This window comes from Schistocerca nitens, chromosome 3 (genome assembly GCF_023898315.1).
Source record: "Schistocerca nitens isolate TAMUIC-IGC-003100 chromosome 3, iqSchNite1.1, whole genome shotgun sequence".
Lineage (NCBI taxonomy): Eukaryota > Metazoa > Arthropoda > Insecta > Orthoptera > Acrididae > Schistocerca > Schistocerca nitens.
Genome location: NC_064616.1, coordinates 912114850 through 912138207, shown reverse-complemented (window position 1 = coordinate 912138207; position 23358 = coordinate 912114850). Strand labels below are relative to the sequence as shown.

The 23358-nt window shown below is 43.3% G+C and overlaps 1 protein-coding gene across 1 annotated transcript in view; it reads left to right on the top strand.

Moving 5' to 3' along the window:
* The first annotated feature begins 399 nt into the window (after positions 1 to 399).
* LOC126249480 (uncharacterized) overlaps positions 400 to 23358 on the top strand; it is a 288417-nt gene continuing 265458 nt past the window's right edge. Inside the window, exon 1 of the mRNA XM_049951132.1 lies at positions 400 to 462. The gene's annotated coding sequence lies outside the window, so the exon portion shown is untranslated. The remainder of the gene's footprint in view (positions 463 to 23358) is intronic.

The following is a 23358-nucleotide window of genomic DNA, read 5'->3' as shown; positions in this document are numbered from 1 at the left end:
AAGTTTTGGTCGTCATTCTGTAGACCTCCGTGTAGACGATGGAACTCTCCGACTGACTTCCTTCGTTCCAGTCCTATATTAACTCACATCGATTTTATCTTTTACGGGTTTGTGTACGACGCCTGAAGAGGTAGATGTTCTCCAAAAAGTACAGTAAGTCCTCACCAGTCATTTCAGGAAATTACTGGAGAACTGGTCCAATCGGTACATAACACAGCTTACTGATCTCTGGAGCACAGACGCGAGCTGGTGGTAAGGCCAGGTCACTTCGCCAGCAGCCGCCGCGAAAGGCCGCCTGAACCGCTCGGTCGCGTCAAGTGGACGACCTGTCTCACTCCCCTGTTGCGCGCGCTGTCCGTGCAGATGGCCGTGGCGCTAGCGGCGTGGCGGACTACGCGCCGTACCGCGCAATCAGTGATCGGTGCGCTGCGCACGCGAGAGGACGAACGCGCTCCAAGCTACGTGAGTACCCGTCTCTGCCCGTCACCTACAGTACTTTCGTTTAAGCTTTCCATCGTTGATGGGGAACGCAGTCGAATGGTTAGTTAGGGAAAGACAAACGAACTTGTCTCAGACTGGTACAACTGATGATGAGGCTGGAAGCCTCGAAATCGAGCGTGATATAATAAAAAGAGGACTATTTAATTAGAATTGAGGCAATTTCTTTCTTCATAATTTGTCACGTACTTACTTTCGGCGCAAACTTCTACAGTCCACCTGCACATATTATACCCAAATACAGAATACCAGACCAGCTTTGTGATTGGACTGACGCGTCCTTAGCAAATGTAACAGCTCATTTTTAACGGAGGGAAATATTAAGATGTAACGGTAACTTCGGGCTTACCTCAATGGAGTGTTATATGACCATTACTGTTCACATTATGTGTACACAGAAAAATTGCAACGCTAGAAAATTGTAACGAAATTCAGGAAGACTGTAGAGAATCGATGCTCGGTGCAAGTATTGCAGATGATTCTCAACATAAATGTACCGCGCATAAATAGGAGGGAATCCCCGTTATTGTGTGGTTACACGATCGCCGAACAACCATCGGAAGTAATCGCACCTATTAAATACCTGGGAATATGCGTACGAGACGATTTAAAGTGAAACGACCACCTGAAACTATTCGCAAGAAAGGCAGATACCTGACTCGGATTCAATGGAAGAATTGCCGGGAAGTGCAGTCCACCAGCGAAGGAGGTAGCTTACAAAACTCTCGTTCGATCGTTACTTCAGTATTGCTCGTCAGTCTAGGACTCTTATCAGTCAGGACAAATAGAAAAGATCCAACAGTTTCATTTACTTAGCGCGAAAGTGTCAAGAAAATGCTCATCTAACTCCAGTAGCGGTTGCTAAGAGAAAGGTGTTGCGCATCAAGGTGTGGTCTACTGTTAAAATATCGAGAGCTATCGTTCCTAGAAGGGTCAACCAATTCCTCCTTCGCACATCTCGCGAAGAGGCCATGTAGGTAAAATTGTAGATATTTGAGCCCATACGGAGGTCTATGAACAATAGTTCTTTCCGCGCACCATTCGCGATAGGAACGAGAAAGGGCGGAAGTAACAGAGGTACGCAAAGTACCCTCCGCTTCTCACCATAAGGTAGCTTGCGGAGTATAGATGTAAAAGTAGAATTAATATATTTCCTTTATTTATGTATGCATTTGTTTCACCTGGCAAGATGTGGGCTTTCAAGACAGCTGTTACAACTACCATTGAGTTAACATTACAATACGCATACTACACGACCTGTACATAGTAATAATAATAATAATAACAATAAGTTATACTATTTAATACATAGTATTTCAGAAACGTCAGTCTCATTGACACTGTGTTAAGTAATAGCGTCATTACATTTTTGGGGAAAGAAATGTACTACCAGATGCTTGGCGGTAGTACAGAAGGAATCAAATCTGGAGAAAACCTTGGCTGGTCCAGGAAAGAGCGAAAAATAATAGAGTGACGTTAGCAGATGAGATGGAAGAAAGGAAATGGAAATAGATAGGGAAGAGGAAATCTGGGACAGTGTTGACAGAGTGACGGAAATACTGGCTCCACGTTGGACAGGATGATAGCTGCGATATACCGAGAGGGAAACTACGATGACGGTAAAAGATAAGCGTTAATCTCCTCTTCACTGCTTAGTAGTTTTAAATAAGACACAGTTTAAAGGGTAGTTTTTTCAGACTCATATTGCTAAAATGGAGAAGGAAATGTTGAAAGATCTAGTGTTATGCATAGGTACAGCGAAAATGAGGGATGTATTGTATCTGATATTGCAATTAAAGAATGATATGCTGATATGCGAGGGGAGGTGTTGAGTAGACCAGTGACGAAGAAACTAATGAAGAAAATAGATCGTGTCAAAATGACGGCGCCTAACCGCTAGCATCCATCCTAACTGAGCATAGGAAGGTGAGCTGTGTCCGAACACCGAATTTTACGCACAAATATTTCGCAGGGATCTATTGCTAGCTCGAGTCGTCTGAAGTTTTCGCAATTTGTGCCGAGTTCAACTACATCACAGTAGTAAAGTTTCGGTTTTTATTTTAGGCGGAATTTTTTTCTAAATGTTTGAATTGCATCCAGTTAAGGGGAAGATTTTTTGCATTCTGTGGCAGTTTGTTCTTCCTATGATGTATGTATGCAGAATGAAGCGACGGACGAAAATTTATACCAAGGCTGGGTTTCGAACTCGCACCTCCGGGTTCGAATCCTGGCCTTGGTACAAATTTTCATTCGTCGCTTCAGACTGTATTGCACATCATAGATGTGTGAGACGTGCAGCGACCTTTTAATGCTTATTGATAGCCTAAATGGATACCATCAAGGAGTATAGGAGGTAATGTTCCACGAAAAAGTTCATTAATCAACTTTCACCGTTTGTATGAGGAATATCTATGGTTTCTTAGGGATTACCTTAAGACCCGGAAACTGTGCCCATCGTGATACTGAACGATGGTCATTCATACCTAACACGGCAAGAGCAATGTACTTCGAGCTGGCGCTCCGATGCGGCTGGATGCCGTCAGCATGTAAGTGATGGTTACAAGAATATGACACAGATAAACCAACCAAGATGCTAGACGTATAAGATCTTATCCACAGAGGATATACCCTTAAACTAAAACGTAAGAAGCCTTAGGGTAGCCTTATATAAACACCGAAAATTGATTAGCGAATGCATTTTGCTATTCAACCAGTAAAGGAACGTACCAAGGATCGACCAGTGGGAAACTTCAGAGTTTCCGTGATAACTTCTGTTGTCCACCCGTTGAAGTCTGTTTTTAGGGTAGCTGTCGAAACACAGTATTGTACTGTCCGGAAAATTCAGCTGTTTCATTTTCGTAAGGGCGTTTATGAGTTGGAATTTTCGCATAGGCTTAGCGTTAAGTAAAGCAGGTTCATTGGCCTACCAACTGGGAAACTACAATAAGTCTACAAAGCAACTTCCTGACAGATTAAAACTGTGTGCCGGACCGAGACTATAACCTGGAAACTTCGTGCATCACGCCAAATGCTCTACCGACTGAGCTATCAAAGTACCCATAGGCAAAGTTTCCAGGTTCGAGTCCCGGTCCGAGACATAGCTTTAATCTGCCACGAAGTTTCAAATCAGCGACACTCCGATACGGAGCGAAACCTCATTCTCTGAAGCCTACACAATAGTATGCTTACAGTTCATAACATGTTCGATGTCGTCAGTCCCTTCGATTAACGCTGTAGCTGTGATATGGTGTTTCCGAATGTTTGGAAGTTACACGTTTTAAGGTAGTGTGTCACCTGTTCCTGAAAATTGTGCTCCAGAGCCTGACATAGTTAGATAAGCTCTGGATAATACGAGTGCTCTGTAAGTCCGCTACGCGTTAGTCACTCTTTTTTAAATTTTATTTTGGCTCCAGCTGTCCAGGTGTCAGTACACAATTACATGACTGCGTTTCAGATATCTGTGGGCTACGAATATGCAGCTGTTTTACCGCGCTTGATGATTTTGTTCTTAAGCCTGACTTGTCTTCGAATACGGCCCACCTGAAGAAGTATGACAGTTGCCCAGATCAAATTCAGAGCGTGATGGTGAACGACGACCTACTGAAATCCCGAAACATCAATGAGTATTTGATACGACAGGAGAACAAGTTAATTAATCGTCAAAGACGCACAAGCTACCCTGTTGGATATTGTTTTAAAAACTCCATTTTATTTTCTAGACCTACTGGATACAGCATCCAGTGACTCTTTTCTGTTCTAATGTTGGAGTCTTCGAAGAGGTTGCTGTTGGTCCTAGTTTTATGTTCATGCTTTGTGAGCCGTCTTCTTCTCCTCCTCCTTTGCCTTTTCTCGTTTCTTCCACAGGGTAAGCATTGCTATGCGGGTTGAGGCAATGTTAGTGGTAGTTGGTGGCTGTATGCCCTTCTTAGTATCACCACCGCCCCCATGACTGAATCTTGAGTACCCCATCTGTCTGCGTCTACGTTCAAGTGTGAGAACCTTTTCTAAGTGTACCAGCCCGTTATTTATCCAGCAGCCCCTCCCTCCTTGTGTTTTCACAGGTTGTAAGATTTCTGTCAGAACTGATGGTAAAGAAACGTGCAGGCTGGCCAGCTCGCGACCCTTGTGGTTAATCTGCGAGGCGGGACAGGCTCGCCTCTCCGGATCCCGGAAGCGGCGCGTTAAACCGCTAGGCTGTCCAGGCGGCTCACGCCTTGCAATATTTCTTCACAAAGGAAACCTATCGTTACCGACAAAAATGGATGTATTTCTTCCAATCCATATGTGGCATACAGCAAACCAGTGCTTAACAGTATTGGTTAAAAACAGTCTTGGTTGCAATTTTAGTTTTTTATTTTTCAACGACGCGTTTCGCCTTATTTACGCATCTTCAGGTTATCTTTTCTAGATGGACGCGAGAGGCGCCAAGATCTGCATAACGCGTTCCCGTTCACAGGAGCGAGTAACAGAGTAAGATGGGGGCTCAGGTAGTAAGTATAATGCTACCTGATCCCTCTTCTTACTCTTATTACTCGCTCTTGTGAACAGGAACGCGTTATGTAGACCTTGGTGCCTCTCGCGTCCATCTAGAAAAGATAACCTGAAGATGCCTAAATAAGGCGAAACGCGTCGTTGAAAAATAAAAAAACTAAAATTGCAACCAAGACTGTTTTTAACCAATAATGGATGTATTTGTTAATATTTTAACTTTTTTGAAAAGGTCTCTGCAGGATGTTCTATAATTAACAGTTACAATTCTTATAACACGCTTCTGTATTCTGGAAATACGCTCAAGGTACGAAATATTTGTCGTTACCCTTAAAGGAGCACACTGATCACTTTTGAGGGGACAGTGTGGAAGTGACAGCAGGTAGTAACGTGACCCACCACCGCAGTGACGTGGTGTGTGTATAAAAAATAACCACTCCGTCTACAGGCCACAAGTGGCCCATCGGGACCATCCGACCGCCGTGTCATCCTCAGTGGAGGATGCGGATATGAGGGGCATGGGGTCAGCACACCGCTCTTCCGGTCGTTATGATGGTATTCTTGACAGAAGCCGCTACTATTCAGTCGAGTAGCTCCTCAATAGGCATCACGAGGCTGAGTGCACCCCGAAAAATGGCAGTAGCGCATGGCGGCGTGGATGGTCACCCATCCAAGTGCCGACCATGCCCGACAGCGCTTAACTGCGATGATCTCACGGGAACCGGTGTCTCCACTGTGGCAAGGCCGTTGCCGGTGTGTATACGCCAATCAAATATAAGAAATCAGCATATTAAGATGGGTCAACGTCCAGACATGACAGAATGACATGCCCATAACCACACCGGGAATAACGTTGCCCGTTTCGTCGGAGTGTCAGTGTAGATGGTCAAATATGTTTCCAAGGAACGATATACCACTCACATATATGTCACACAGCGTAAGAACAGTGGTTGCAAAAATATACCAACCGACAAGCACCGGAAACTAGTGTCACGCCTTGTCAGTGACAACTGGTTACAAACTCGGCAGCCGGCCACTGTGACCGAGCGGTTCTAGGCACCTCAGTCCGGAACCGCGCTGCAGCCACGGTCCCAGGTTCGATTCCTGCCTCGAGCATGAACGTCTGTGATGTCCTTTAGGTTAGTTAGGTTTTAGTAGTTCTAAGTCTAGGGGACTGATGACCTCAGATGTTAAGTTCCGTAGTGCTTAGAGCCATTTGAACAAACTCGGCGGGAGTTGCTGTAGCCACAGGTCCATGCCAACAACTTTCCGAATGAACAGTGTGAAGGGAACTCCATGCAGTGGACATTTGGAGTTGAGTACCTCGTAAAAATTAGCGACACATAAAGCTACATGTTTTCAAACACCAAACGACATATAAGGGTATTCAAATGGAAACGGGGCAGATTGAAAAAAAGCAAGTAAACTGTTTAGTATTTCAAAAGTAATCGCTACAGATGTTAACACATTTGTGCCACTGTGAGACAAGACGGTTGCTGCCTTCATGGAAATATGTTTGGGGATGCCTACGGAATCACGATTTTGCCCATGCGTGTACTTCTTTGTCCGAAGCAAATCGATGGCCAGGAATGTTTTCCTTCAGGGCTCCAAAAATGCGCAAAATCGTGTGGGAAAAGATGGGGACTGGATGGCAGATGTTCAGGGTTTCCCAGAGAAACGTCTATGGCGTAGTTGAACAACCTGAGCCGGCCGAGGTGGCCGTGCGGTTCTAGGCGCTCCAGTCCGGAGCCGCGCTGCTGCTACGGTCGCAGGTTCGAATCCTGCCTCGGGCATGGGTGTGTGTGATGTCCTTAGGTTAGTTAGGTTTAAGTAGTTGTAAGTTATAGGGGACTGATGACCACAGCAGTTGAGTCCCATAGTGCTCAGAGCCATTTGAATCATTTTTTTTAACAACCTGAGAAAAAAATGCCCGTCCATATGTAACCAAAGTTATTTCAACTATGCTGCAGAAGTTTCGCTGAGAAGCTCTTACACATCCTCCATACTCTCCCGATCTCTCCCCATGTGATTTCTATATTTTTGGAGACCTTAAGAAAGACATTCATGGCTGGTGATTTTCTTCGGACGAAGAATTACAGCCTGGAGAGAATTACGGTTCCTAGGCAACAGAAAACATTTTTCCATGAAGGCGTTGTCACAGAGCGATAAATGTATTACACCGTACCACTGTTTCCCACACTCAGTACCTTTTTTATATCATAGTTTCCTAACAAATAACAATTGTGATATGACAGATAGTATTAAAATGATTTGAGTGTCTGTAGTGACAATATCAGTAAGTAACACTGACTATGATTATGAAAGTTAATACTGGCAGCACTTCTACTGCTACTGCTACTGCGTTTAATTATGATAGTAAGTATGACAATAGTAACAATAATGATAGTGGCAGTTATAAAAATTTTATAGTTCTAGATATTTTCTGATATACTGAGTTCTGGGGAGAGGGAATTTAAGGAGACTGCCATCTAAGAATATTAATCCCGTAGAAAATGTATGGAGCAGTAAGTGTAAGTTACCGATCAACAGCCCCACGATTTGGTAGCTCTATGGTATCTAGCCATCAGTGAGTCACTTCAGATTGGCATGGCATATCTAAAGAAACATGTGAACCCTCTTTCACGCCGAAAAGAAGCCACTATCAAGCCTAAAGGTGATGTTAGCGTCATGTCTTCTAAAAGTGGCAAACTTTTTGTCCGTTGTACTTACTGTTTGTACATGTTCAGTTTCCCCAGAAAATGATTCCGCAACTCATCTGTGAATGGATGCATACGGAATAAACGAATTCTTTCTTTTTTCATCACTTGCAGCTGTAGTCATGCTTACTACAAATATATCTGAGCTAAGCATTTAATTCTAGCCAGTGGACTTTTCAATTGCGATGGCGATCCAAAAACTTAACACTTTCTTCATCTTGTGTTTCATTACTTGCGAATATTATTTTGTAGCTTGTGGAATTCTATGACAGGTATTGAATTGTGGATACTAACCCTTGTAAAAATTTAGCAGCAGAACATCTGTTTTCTGTGCGAACATGGGCTTTCACTACTATTGTCAATTTTAATAAAACTTTTTCGGGAGCGTGAACGCGTTATCATGTTATACACGATGGTTAGAAAGAGTCTGAAAATACAGTAATGGTGTTGCAGTGAAGGCTGTACTGAAAAATAATTGTTAAGAAAATATTCTGTACGTTGCGCCGTTTCCGAGTTATTTAGAATTGAAATTGGCGAATCGCGTCGTTGAGCGCGCAAATGCAAGTACTTGCACACGCTAAAATACGGTAATGCACAGTCGTCTGTAGGTCCGTGATTTGCCACTTGATCAAATGCATATTGCCAGTCAAAATGTACATTTTTCAGAAGCGATAAATTTAAGATAGGTGAGCAAAAGATAAGTTTGTTCGGTTTGCGGAAACCAAACGAACATGTTTGGGGACATTGGCTCTGGCAACCTTCTTGAATATGCGCGCGCGGCAACCTGAATGGCTAGCTTCAGTGCTAAATAAAACGGAAAAGGTGCAACGTATCGAATTCTTTTTTTAGTAACAATTATTTCTCAGCACAATCTCGCCTGCAATACAATTACAGGATTTTTAGACTGTTTCTGACGCCCCTGTATAGACCAATACTGGTCTGTAAAACAGCATGAATATGAGAGCATGTTACAAGAAAATTATTACTAAAGTGCATCTATTAATGTTTTGAAATATTTCGTTAGCTACCATTTCAGTAACACTGGCGCTAGTTTTAGTTGTGCACTTTAAATATCTGCAAAAAGGAACAAATTTGCTTGTTACGACAATAAAACTGGAAGATTATGTATGTACATCAGGAACACAGAGCGCCCAAAACAGAGCCCTGCAGCACTCCATGTCTGCTTGCTTCAAATCATGAGTGCCTATTGCAATGTGATCTTCTTTGAAGGATGCCGTCTACTTTATATGATGCAGGTAAGATAAAAATCGTGAACATGCTTGTCTATTTTTCCTTAATACACTGAAGAGTCATACAAACTGTTACACCTGCCTAATATCGTGTAGGGCTTCCGTGAGCAGGCAGAAGTGCCGCAACATAACGTGATGTGCACTCGACTAATGCCTGAAGTAGTGCCGGAGGAACTGACACCATGAGTCCTGCAGGGCTGATCGTAGATCAGTAAGAGTACGAGGGTGCGGAGATCTCTTCTGAGCAGCACGTTGCAAGGCATCCCATATATGCTCAATAATGTTCATATCTGGGGAGTTTGGTGGCCAGCGGAAGTGTTTAAACTGAGAACAGTGTTCCTGGAGCTACTGTTCAGCAGCTCTGGACGTGTGGGGTGTCGCGGGGAGGATGCTTACGTACGTATCGCCTGTCATAGTCATATCTAGCAAGGGTCCCATATCACTCCAGCTGCGCATCCCCCACAGTATTACAGAGCCAACTTGAACAGACCCCTGCTGACATGTAGGGTCCATGGATTTATGAGGTTGTCTCCATATCCGTACACGTCCATCCGCTCGATACAATTTGAAAAGAGACTCGTCCGACTAGGCAACATGTTTCCAGTCATCAATAGTCTAATGTCGGTGTTGACGGGCCCAAGAGAGACGTAAAGCTTTGTGTCGAGCAGTCATAAAAGGTACACTAGTGGGCCTTCGGATCCGAAAGCCCATATCGACGATGTTTCGTTGAATGGTTCGCACGTTAACACTTGTTGGTGGTCCAGTATTGAAATCTGCAGCAATTTGCGGAAGGGTTGCACTCCTGTCACGTTGAACAATTCTCTTTAGTCATCGTTGGTCCCGTTCTACGGAGATTTGATGTTTTATTGGATTCCTGATATTCACAGTACACTCGTGAAATGGTCGTACGGGAAAATCCCCACTTCATCACTACCTCGGAAATACTGTGTCCTATCGCTCGTGCGCCGACTATAACGCCACGTTCAAACTCACTTAAATATTGATAACCCACCATTGTAGCAGCAGTAATCGATCTAACTACTGCGTCAGACACTTCCTGTTTTATATAGGCGTTGCCGACCGCAGCGCCGTATTCTGCCTGTTTACATATTTCTGCATTTGAATACGCATGCCTATACCAGTTTCTTTGGCGCTTCAATGTATTTTAATGTTTGCTTGAGCCGGCCGGTGTCGCCTAGCGGTTCTAGGCGCTACAGTCTGGAACCGCGCGACCGCTACGGTCGCAGGTTCGAATCCTGCCTCGGGCATGGATATGTGTGATGTCCTTAGGTTAGTTAGGTTTAAGTAGTTTTAAGTTCTAGGGGACTGATGACCTCAGAAGTTACGTCCTATAATGCTCAGAGCCATTTGAACCATTTTTTTGTTTGCTTGAGGATGTCATGTTTCACTCAATCAGAATTCTTAGTTGAGTCACACAATTTTCCCATTAGTACAGTAGTGGTATAGTAAATTTTTAGGTATCCTTAAATCAGAAGCAAATAAGCGACTACAATCTTGTCGAAGAAGTTCAGTTACAACAGTCTAAATTTTTGAAAACCTCCAATTTCCTATTTGAGTTGAAACCTGAAATTGTAGAGGAAGAAGAGAAGCAGATAACATTTTGGGTCTGTCAAACTGTTTCCGACGTCTGCGCAGCGTACAGCTCCGAATCAGACCCAGGAGACTCCAGTCGCAGAGTCAGTTTGCACGAAACGAGATTACACCGCTTAAAAACTAGCAATTACACATTTAAGAATTCCCGTTTAAAGTACCGATTATAGATTGAAAGGTACGGTGGCACAAAGGAAAATGTTTCTTGTAGAGCTGCCGGTGGTGCGTAGGCGTTTCACGGAATGCTTCTAAGCAGCTTCGGACTTGGGTGTGAATTGCTGAGAGCTCTAACGAACAGTGATTAGCGCAGTCGTGGAACCTAAAACTGAGCCTTTGCTTGACGGGGCGGAATACTCTGCTCCCTTACTAGTTTTAGCTGCAGAGTTGCAGACACGTGATTAACAGCTGATCGACAACAAGCGATGCAGTCTTATGTTATACTTAATTTGTCGGGCTGTTGTTGCGTTGTACTTGAAAACAGAAATGATTTACGTGACTGCAGTTCCAAGAATTATACCATAAATAAGCGCATTCAGAAATGCCATAGTGTGATGACAGTGTCGCAGCGTTGCAAAGTTATATTCTAGTTTTGGATGTCCGACAGAGATGCCACAAATCCGGCCGGTGTGGCCGTGCGGTTCTAGGCGCTTCAGTCTGGAACCGCGTGACCGCTACGGTCGCAGGTTCGAATCCTGCCTCGGGCATGGATGTGTGTGATGTCCTTAGGTTAGTTAGGTTTAAGTAGTTCTGAGTTCTAGCGGACTGGTGACCTCAGAAGTTAAGCCCCATAGTTCTCAGAGCCATTTGAACCATTTGTCCAGTAAAATTTGCAGTATATCCATTGGGGCTTCGACATAATCTCAGACTATTTAAAGACTGGGATACAGCTCACAAACTAGAGTAATATAAAATTGTACAATTCTCGAAATGTAAAAGAGTGATAAAAATATTATGTTGTATGACACTGTTCGCTGGGGGACCCTGAAGGACAGGTTCAGCTGCCTAATTGTCATTCGTGCACAATGACACCTTTCCTTCGCGAAGTGTGACTGTGGTGTTTTAAGTTTATAAGTGTAGGTGATTGCAATGAGTATGTGTAGTGTGGTCTCTTGTCTATCTTGGATGATACTAAGGGATGGGGGCGAGTGAACCCCAGTGCCGGCACATACTCAGTTGCTCTCGAGTAGCTCCTAGGGCGTCGCTGAGCTAAACGTTCCCATCTACATCTACATCTACATTTATACTCGGCAAGCCACCCAACGGTGTGTGGCGGAGGGCACTTTACGTGCCACTGTCATTACCTCCCTTTCCTGTTCCAGTCGCGTATGGTTCGCGGGAAGAACGACTGCCGGAAAGCCTCCGTGCGCGCTCGAATCTCTCTAATTTTACATTCGTGATCTCCTCGGGAGGTATAAGTAGGGGGAAGCAATATATTCGATACCTCATGCAGAAACGCACCCTCTCGAAACCTGGACAGCAAGCTACACCACGATGCAGAGCGCCTCTCTTGCAGATTCTGCCACTTGAGTTTGCTAAACATCTCCGTAACGCTGTCACGCTTACCAAATAACCCTGTGACGAAACGCGCCGCTCTTCTTTGGATCTTCTCTATCTCCTCTGTCAACCCGACCTGGTACGGATACCACACTGATGAGCAATACTCAAATATAGGTCGAACGAGTGTTTTGTAAGCCACCTCCTTTGTTGATGGACTATATTTTCTAAGGACTCTCCCAATGAATCTCAACCTGGAACCCGCCTTACCTACAATTAATTTTATATGATCATTCCACTTCAAATCGTTCCGCACGCACACCCCCAGATATTTTACAGAAGTAACTGCTACTAGTGTTTGTTCCGCTATCATATAATCATACAATAAAGGATCCTTCTTTCTATGTATTCGCAATACATTACATTTGTCTATGTTAAGGGTCAGTTGCCACTCCGTGCACCAAGTGCCTATCCGCTGCAGATCTTCGTGCATTTCGCTGCAATTTTCTAATGCTGCAACGTCTCTGTATACTACAGCATCATCCGCGAAAAGCCGCATGGAACTTCCGACACTATCTACTAGGTCATTTATATATATTGTGAAAAGCAATGGTCCCATAACACTCCCCTCTGGCACGCCAGAGGTTACTTTAACGTCTGTAGACATCTCTCCATTGAGAACAACATGATGTGTTCTGTTTGCTAAAAACTCTTCAATCCAGCCACACAGCTGGTCTGATATTCCGTAGGCTCTTACTTTGTTTATCAGGCGACAGTGCGGAACTGTATCGAACGCCTTCCGGAAGTCAAGAAAAATAGCATCTACCTGGGAGCCTGTATCTAATATTTTCTGGGTCTCATGAACAAATAAAGCGAGTTGGGTCTCACACGATCGCTGTTTCCGGAATCCATGTTGATTCTTACAGAGTAGATTCTGGGTTTCCAGAAACGACATGATACGCGAGCAAAAAACATATTCTAAAATTCTACAACAGATCGACGTCAGAGATATAGGTCTATAGTTTTGCGCATCTGCTCGACGACCCTTCTTGAAGACTGGGACTACCTGTGCTCTTTTCCAATCATTTGGAACCTTCCGTAGCTCTAGAGACTTGCGGTACACGGCTATTAGAAGGGGGGCAAGTTCTTTCGCGTACTCTGTGTAGAATCGAATTGGTATCCCGTCAGGTCCAGTGGACTTTGTCTATGTCAAGGGTCAGTTGCCACTCCCTGCACCAAGTGCCTATCCACTGCAGATCTTCCTGCATTTCGCTGCAATTTTCTAATGCTGCAACTTCTCTGTATACTACAGCACCATCCGCGAAAAGCCGCATGGAACTTCCGACACTATCTACTAGGTCATTTATATATATTGTGAAAAGCAACGGTCCCATAACACTCCCCATCCGACAGACGATTCACGATTAACAGTGTTACATGGCATTACATCGTGAGACGGTGCTGAGAGATTTGGAATTTAACCCAGGACATTGGCCCATAGTCCGTAAAGACGAAGGCAAAAAACTAACATTACGTGGCGGTGTATTCAGGCGGTTACTCATCCAAGTACTGATTTCGCTCAAACTAACTTAATTTTGGCGAGCTGACGAGGACCGGTGTATTCAATGAGACAAGGCCGTTGGCTAAACGTGTTATGTCGTTTGAGTACCGGATTACTGAGTCAACACTAGAGTTGGAGGTAAAGCAAATGACAGGCCACGAGATATCGGTGTCATACTGACAACTTCAATTCGTCTACAAAACACATTGCGTGCAAAACACATAGAGCGAGATGGCACAGTGCCTGTCACACTGGACTCTCCTTGGAAGGACGATGATTCAAATCACCATCCGTCAATTCAGATCTCCGTCCGCCAATCCAGACTTGAATTTCCGTGGTTTCGGTAAAAGGCTTAGGGCAAATACCATCCGCCTCCATAGCAGCGGTCGCTAACGCATACTTGTCTCGTGGCGCTCGATGCCGAGGTAAGCCGGTTCGATTTTTGGTGGTAGGTGGAACTTGCACCGCCAGTATTCGGCTGGAGAGGGGACGAGAGGCGGTGCCGTAAAGTTCCTAATGACTAGTTTTTGCGTCAACGTGCTGGATTAAATTCCAAACATCTCCACACTATCTCATGGTGGTAGGGCATGCCGATACCAGGCAATGACTTTCAGTTAAAATGTCCTCCCCCGTACGCTATTTACGTAATGTGTGTACGAGTACAGGTTGTGGCGCAGGAACGACGACATATGGAAGTTTGCGTCTGGCCGTGGGTGGTGCAGGGATAGCCAAAGTGATTAAGGCGACCGCTCGTGTACAGCGGGAAACCTGGGTTCGAGTCCTTGTCGGGCACAAATTTTCACTGTCGTCATCCCCTTATACGGCTGACGGTTGTTCCTATTTGCGCTTGCGAATACAGGGTGATTCAAAAAGAATACCACAACTTTAGGAATTTAAAACTCTGTAACGACAAAAGGCAGAGCTAAGCACTATCTGTCGGCGAATTAAGGGAGCTATAAAGTTTCATTTAGTTGTACATTTGTTCGCTTGAGGCGCTGTTGACTAGGCGTCAGCGTCAGTTGATGCTAAGATGGCGACCGCTCAACAGAAAGCTTTTTGTGTTATTGAGTACGGCAGAAGTGAATCGACGACAGTTGTTCAGCGTGCATTTCGAACGAAGTATGGTGTTAAACCTCCTGATAGGTGGTGTATTAAACGTTGGTATAAACAGTTTACAGAGAATGGGTGTTTGTGCAAAGGGAAAAGTTCTGGACGGCCGAGAACGAGTGATGAAAATGTAGCACGCATCCAGCAAGCATTTGTTCGCAGCCCAGGACAATCGACTCGCAGAGCTAGCAGAGAGCTGCAAATTCCACAATCAACTGTATGGAGAGTCCTACGAAAAAGGTTAGTTATGAAACCTTATCGTCTGAAATTGGTTCAAGCACTGTCTGCAGCTGATAAGATTAAAAGAATCGATTTCTGTGATTTTATCCTTGCTCAAATGGAAACAGATGAATCTTTCGTTTCAAAGATTGTGTTTAGTGATGAAGCAACTTTCCACACTAACGGGAAAGTCAAACGTCACAATGTCTGTATATGGGGCACTGAGAATCCGCGGGAAACAACTCAGTATGAACGTGACTCGCCTAAGGTGAACGTTTTCTGTGCCATTCAGCCAATAAAGTTTTTGGTCCCTTTTTCTTCGAAGGTGCTACTGTAACTGGACTACAGTATCTGGAGATGTTAGAGAATTGGCTGTTCCCTCAGCTCGAACAAGAAGCACATTGGCACTTATCTGTCCGTAACTACCTGAACGTCAACTACCCGAGGCGATGGATCGGCCGCCAGGCAGCCCGTGACAGAGCACTTCATCACTGGCCTCCAAGAAGCCCTGATCTTACCCCCTGCGATTTTTTCTTATGGGGGTATGTTAAGGATATGGTGTTTCGGCCACCTCTCCCAGCCACCATTGATGATTTGAAACGAGAAATAACAGCAGCTATCCAAACTGTTACGCCTGATATGCTACAGAGAGTGTGGAACGAGTTGGAGTATCGGGTTGATATTGCTCGAGTGTCTGGAGGGGGCCATATTGAACATCTCTGAACTTGTTTTTGAGTGAAAAAAAACCTTTTTAAATACTCTTTGTAATGATTTATAACAGAAGGTTATATTATGTTTAATTCATTAAATACACATTTTTAAAGTTGTGGTATTCTTTTTGAATCACCCTGTACATTTCACGTAGTTCATAGGCTTGTTTGGCTGGCGAGGGAATGTAACGGAGTTGTTGAGAAATCATAACTGGTAGACACTCGAAGGACGCCGTATATCTCACTAGAACGTGCTTAGTAAACTCCAAGAAGCATCATAGGGGTCACGCACATAACTAGCACACACAGGTACAAGCAGTCGTCCTTTCCTCGCTCCATCTGTGAGTCGAAGTAATACATGGTGCAATAAAACTATCCTCTGCCACGCAGTTAGCAGTGATTCGCAGAGTACGGATCTAGACGTAAATGTAGACGGCGCACTGGCTCAAATTAAACAAGGCTACGGATCTGTAGATGCAATCATCTAAACAATGTCGACATACAAAAATGAGGATGAGCGCATGAGCAGTCTTCACTTGTTTCAAGCACAGCGCTAGCTCACGGTGCTGCACTGCAGTTTGTATAATCACTCACGAAATGAGTTACTAAGTGTCTCAGAGGTAAAAGGGTTTCATATTTTAATCTTTAATCTCTGGGACAGATGCAGGTTTTCAGTAATTAAGTTGCACGACTGACTACACCGTGTTTCTGTCCAACTTCATCTTCAAGATAGCGTTGGGCAATAACGATTTGTTGTTACTGGAACAGCTTTATACTTCTCAGGTGAAACGTCTTTGGTACCGGAGACAATTATTGCTTAAAATGACTACAAAACCTCTGGCAACAACCTTCCCTTGCAGGCAAAAGTAGCAGTGACAATAATTCCCTGGCGCTCAACATCGTGGTGCGAAGTTTATAATTGGATGCCACTCCAGCGATTTGCGTGTCTAACTCACCCCTGTGAGCCTATCGAGGTAAGGGGACGTGCAGTTTAACGTGGAATCCAAACCACGTGTCGTACCTGCCGCATCATCACTTCGTTGAGAGGTGACGGCTAGGTTAAAGACAACCTGAGATATTGTTTGATCCGACCGGTATTCGATCCTGCGTCTACTTGGTTTCTAGGCACTTTTTTTCCGCTGGACCACCAGGCCCGACAACATGGCAACTCGCATTACATGTAATACTGTGCATTTCATAAAAAGCAAAAACCTGCTATCATATGACTACAGAATCAAATGGTTCAAATGGCTCTGAGCACTATGGGACTTAACATCTATGGTCATCAGCCCCCTAGAACGTAGAACTACTTAAACCTAACTAGCCTAAGGACATCACACAACAAATTGGCTCAATTGGCTCTGAGCACTATGCGACTTAACATCTGAGGTCATCAGTCGCCTAGAACTTACAAGTAATTAAACCTAACTAACCTAAGGACATCACACACATCCATGCCCGAGGCAGGATTCGAACCTGCGACCGCATCACACAACACCCAGTCATCACGAGGCAGAGAAAATCCCTGACCCCGACTACAGAATCAATGAGTCACAGCTGGAATCGGTGAACTCATACAAAATTAGCTTGTGCATTTGTTCCCATCGGCACAGGGTCGGCATGATTAGAAGCGTATTTGGCACTCCTAGTTTAAGAGACTGCCGGATACCCTAACTGTCGCCACCCCTTTACTCCCGGGGACGGAATATGTGTATTCCAACTGTATGCGTATTGTGTTATTCATGTGAAAGCGAGCAAAGTTCTCTGAGTGCCTCCGAACCGGGTAACCGAGTCTGGACTTAGCAGCTCGCAGTGGAATGGGGGAAACAGCCTAAAACCACATCCAGGCCGGCCGGCCACCGAGCCTCGTTGTTAATCCGCGCCGGCCGGAGTGGCCGTGCGGTTCTAGGCGCTACTGTCTGGAACCGAGCGACTGCTAGGGTCGCAGGTTCGAATCCTGCCTCGGACATGGATGTGTGTGATGTCCTTAGGTTAGTTAGGTTTAATTAGTTCTAAGTTCCAGGCGACTGATGACTTCAGAAGTTAAGTCGCATAGTGCTCAGAGCCATTTGAACCATTTGTTAATCCGCCGGACGAACTCGATCCGGGGCTGGAGCACCTTCCCGTCCCGGAAGCGGCGCTTTAACACGTGCAGCTATCCGGGTGGGTGGGTCAACTGATGCAAATATCTGAATGCAACAATTTGTAGGGGTCTGAAATGGAACGATCACTTTGTTTGTCGTCGTTGTGAGTAAAGCAGGTGGCTGACTTCAGTTCATTGGTAGAATAGCAGGTAAATGCAACAAGTCTGCAAAGAAGACTGCATAAAAACACACACATGCTACCCATGCTAGAACATTGCTCATGTGTGTGGGACCCTGTTACAAAAAGGACTAACAGGGGATATTGAATACATGCAAAGGAAGGCAGCGCGAATGGTCATAGATTTATTTGACCCATGGAAGAGTGTGACAAAGATGCTGCAATGACTGATGTAGGCCGGCCGAAGTGGCCGTGCGGTTAAAGGCGCTGCAGTCTAGAACCGCAAGACCGCTACGGTCGCAGGTTCGAATCCTGCCTCGGGCATGGATGTTTATGATGTCCTTAGGTTAGTTAGGTTTAACTAGTTCTAAGTTCTAGGGGACTAATGACCTCAGCAGTTGAGTCCCATAGTGCTCAGAGCCATTTGAACCATATTTGACTGATGTAGCAGACGCTATTCCGTGAAAGTCTCTTTAGTAACTTTCTGGAACCAACTTCAAGTGATGAATCTAGGAATATACTACAACCCCCAACATATTTCTTCCATATGGATCGTGAAGACAAGATTATACTAATTAAAGCGGCGTTTAAGCAGTTCTTCTTACCACGCTCCATACATGAATAGAGAGGGGAAAGCCGTAATAACTGGTACAGTGGGACATAGCTATGTCATGCAGTTCACAATGGTTTGCGGAGTATAGCTGTAGAACTATAATGGAATTCTTCACGCTAGCCTATACTGTGAATGTCTCTCCATCACTGCATTACTACTGCAGCCTACATGCAGTTTGACCTGTTTACGGTAGGCAAGCGTCTGTCTCATTATTCAAGGTTTGCTCCATGCTCTCCTTACGGTTCTCTATTAAAAATGACGATTCCTTGATGTCTCATGATGTTTTATATCAACCGATACCTTCTTTTAGTCGGGTTGTGCAATAAACTTCTGTTTTCTCAAATCGATTCCGTAGCTCCTTATTAGCTATTACATCCTCTAATCTGATCTTCTGCATTTAAAAAGTTTATATTTTCTTTTTTACCGAACTGTTTTACTTCTTCAAAAGGCTAAACTCCAGACAAATACCTCCAGCCATATAATGTATATATAAGAAGTAATACGATGTTAACAAACTTTCCTACATTCTATTACCCTAGTTTTAATTTTGATGATGTTCGTCGTATAACCTCTTTTCAAGACATTTTCCATTTCGTTCAACTGTTCTTCCAAGTTCCTTGTCGTCTCTGACACAATTACAATGTCGTGACAAACCTCCAAGTTTTTATTTATTGTCCTTGATTTTTTACTTACCCTTCCAAATTTCTCGTTGGTTTCCTTTACAGCTTTCTCAATACAGAGATTGAATAACATCGGTGATACAACACTGTCTCACTCCCTTCTCAACTTCTGCTTCCCTTTCCTGCCCTTCGATTCTCAAAACTGCAGTCTGGCTTCTGCACAAGTTGCAGATAAACATTCGCTCTCTGTAATTTATCCCTTCTACCTTAAAAATTTCAAATAATGTCTTCCAGTGAACACTGTCAAAAGCTATCTCTAAATCTACAAGTATTATAAACGTAGGCTTTCGTATCTTCAGTCTATATTCTAAGAATTGTCGTAGGATCAGTACTGCCTCACGTGTTCCTACGTTTCTCCCGAACTCAAACAGACGTTCCCCAAGGTCTGTTTCTACCAGTCTTTCCTTTTATTAGAAATAATTTGTGTCAATTTTTTTGTAACCATGTCTCATTAAACTGATGGTACTGTAATATACATTTCTGCCGTCATCTGCGTTCTTTTGAATAGGGATTACTACGTTCTTCTTAAAGTCTGAAGGTATGTCGCCTGTCTCATATATTTTGCATTCCAAGAGCATTAGTTTTGTCGTGGTATGTTCTCCCAATATCTCCATAATTCTGAGGGAAAGTCGTCTACACCACCTCCGATGCTGCAACTAACGTATTTCTGTTCTCTGTCAAAGTATTTTCTTTCTATCTCCTATCTCATCTACTTCGTCTCCTCTTTCAATATTATTGTCTTCAAGTTCGCTTTCTTACTACAGCTTCTCCATATATTTCTTCTATCTTTTACTCTTCCCTTCTTTCATTAGTACTGACTTTCCGTCTGGGCTCGTGGTGTTCACATAACTGCTTCTTTTTTCTCCAATAGCTTCTTCAGTTTTCCTATAGGTGACATATAACTTTCCCACAGTCCTGCACGTTTTCACAGCTTTATGGTTCTCCTCTAGTCATTTCTGTGTTGCTATTTTGCACTTTCTGTCAGTACACTTTTTGCACGTTTTTATCACCTTTCTGCCTGCCTCATCTGCTGTATTTTTATATTTTAACCCCTTCGCCAATTAAAGTCAATATCTTATGTGTTATCTATGGGTATCTACAGGGCTTTGTCTGTTTGCCTCTTTGTTCCTTTGCTGATTTCACTATTTCATCCCTCCAAGCTACTCGTGCAACTCCTGTTATACTTTCCTCCATTTCAGTCAATCGTTGCCTAACGTTCGTTTTAAAATTCTCAGTGACCAGTGGTTATTTTAAGACACCCAGGTCCTGCCTGCTTCCTTAATTTCCTACCTTCGTGCAATTTCTTCAGTTTCAATTACAGCTGTAGGTGATTTAAAAAACAGGAAGCCTGTTTATTCTGCTTCTTTCTATTCACCAAGAAGTTAAGAAATTTCGAAAGTATTCTATTGGAAAGTAGGATAATACAGAAGCGCATTTTGTGTTAGATCTAGAGCATTCTGCAGAAACCTCTTCAAAAAGCCTGGAATTTGGTAACTATCTCACAATAAATTAATTGATTAATGTCCTTTATCTTTATGAGCATTTCTCTTTCCTCAAAATATAGTGCAAACTATGAATATAATTTTTGAACCAAAAAGAACTTCAAGTTGTAAGGTTTAACATAAGTGGAGAAAGGAATCAGAAATGTAGGTACCCATGTATTCAAGAACCTGCCGTAGAACATTAAATGTCTTGTAGGAATGCAATGTCATGACTGAATTAAAGAGTATTTACTCGGTAAATCCTTCTACCCTGCTGAAGACAGAAACACGCAAGCTGATTTGTTAGATTACAATATAGTTGATGTTAGCATTGTAAAACAATAATATTTCATAACGTTAAGTCATTTCATCGTACTGCATTTAAATAACAAGTTCATCTTTTCACGTCCAAAGGAACAGTCTCTGCCAGATCCATAGAATACCATCCATTTACTGTAATGTAGTCATTGTGGTGTCCTTAGAAACGAAGGGTACCTGTGCGATAGATTGGAATCGTAAGTGATTGCGTGGAGTATTGAGTATTTTTCATATAGGTATTGTCGGTAATGCAGCTATCATTAACTTTTCCACGTATCCGAATCTGAAGACAACTACGAATTCCCACGGCAAATTTTCTGTGCGTTAACTTTAAAATTGTATTACCCCTTACCAGAGGAATAATGGAATGTAATTATCTTAATATTACCTTCGCACATGACGGATGTAGGTGTCATCCAATGTGAAAGTAGTCGTCCATCTGCAGTTCGAGAAATGTATTTCTTACGGCTTTTGACGGTTTGTCTGGCTTTCAGCAGTGTGGCGCTGGACTAAGTTACAAACTACTACTTTATATACGTGTTGCAAATAAGGATGTGTCGAACGACTAGATTTACAGTGGACTACCACACATTTAGTCTCTGAACTATGTCGCATTTGATAAATAATTTCTACTGTAGCGGAGAATTTCGAATTTCACGAAGTATTGGAGGTGGAAATTTCACTAGTAACCTTGGAGTGGCATTTTATACGGATAAAATTTAGCAACAGCTAATATTTTTTCCGTGGCCACAATGTGATGAGCAATTGATACCGAAAAGGTTTAACAATTTTCAAAAAATCGTTTTAGCTACACGAGTAGAAAATGGTGTTTGGAAAAGGGTTACGATGTACTCTTCCGAGGTCATTTCACTCCATGAATACATTTAACCGGAATCGACAAGTTGAGGCACGACACTTAACGACTCTGGTTTCATGGTTCTGACGCAATCACGCAGGAAGTAGCAACGTCGCAATATCAGTGTAGAATGCTCAGCCTTCCGTAGATCGTCACAAATTTGCTCACGACTTTCATACAACGAATTCAGCGTCCTTGATCGAAACTGGAGCCTGCGCCAGGCGGAAACATACACTCTAAAGGACCGCGAGTGATATCGGATTATCGTTTTCCTACCGCATATACACAACGACTACTGGATTCCTCTCTATTGAGAGCTTGCACACACCGTATCTTTAATTTTAATACTAAGATGACAAGAATTTTGTCGGAAAGCATTGTCGGTAACAGCATTTTATGAATGCTCACTGAACTCCGCCGTTGTTTCCGTTATAATAGTTCAATGTTCCTTTGCTTTCATTCCGTTCCAGCCGCGGGAATCATTCTCATTTCTGTAGATTTCTGCACTGTTGCAGTTGCCTAGTAAATGAATAATGAATGGCCATCCATATATGGCGTTACACGATTTATTTCCGACGTCAGCAGTACACCAGTGACACGTCCCATTTCAAAGTTTGACAGCTACATGTTCCGTAGATAATTTTTAGAACTTTTACGGAAATAATGTGGAACTAGTGCGTTTAAAGGTTACATAAACATGATTTCTTAGCGAGCATTACTATGTACCATCCATTTATAGATTAATAAAGAGCACATATAGTTAAATTTAATAAGAATCAACATATTAGTCTTCAATACCACATACGTAACTAGTGATACACACAAATTTAGTTTTTTAGTCATACATGCTACCCGTTTATTTATTTCATTTCGCCTAATAAATAGCAGTAATTTCAAGAAAATGTAATTTACACTAGTTTCAAAAGACCTCATGGATGGATAGTACAGCACTTTGACAAACACTGAATATTCCAGAATGCTGGTATTTATACAAACGTCGAATATTCCAGAACGTATAACATTAAGAACATTAAATAGTTAAAGAACGTTCCAGAAACGGTAAATACTAAATAGCAAATAATTTTTGATCTGAACTGTTGAACCATAGCTACGCTGATGACCATGCCACACTGCATGCACCACAAGCTGAGGCATTGTTCTCCCTCATGGAGAAATAGCGACTCTCTGTTTTAGAATTTCTCATTGGACCTGACTGCAGCACGATATTCTCAATGGTCCTCTGAATGGCGGTGCTGGCGGATCCTCGCCTTCTGGTAGTGTTGTTACATCCTCTTGATTACGATGAGCTTCGAAGGTAGCCGCTCTCGTCGAAGCTTCGCGATTGTCGAGTGGATCTTTAGTTTCCTTGAACCTCCAATTTTCGATTTGTGCTTTTGGAATACAGTAGGTCTTCATACGGATGACGTGGACGATGTCTCTGTACATCCTTCTTCTTGATAATCCTCGACTTCATATGTGACGTCCGAGAAGCG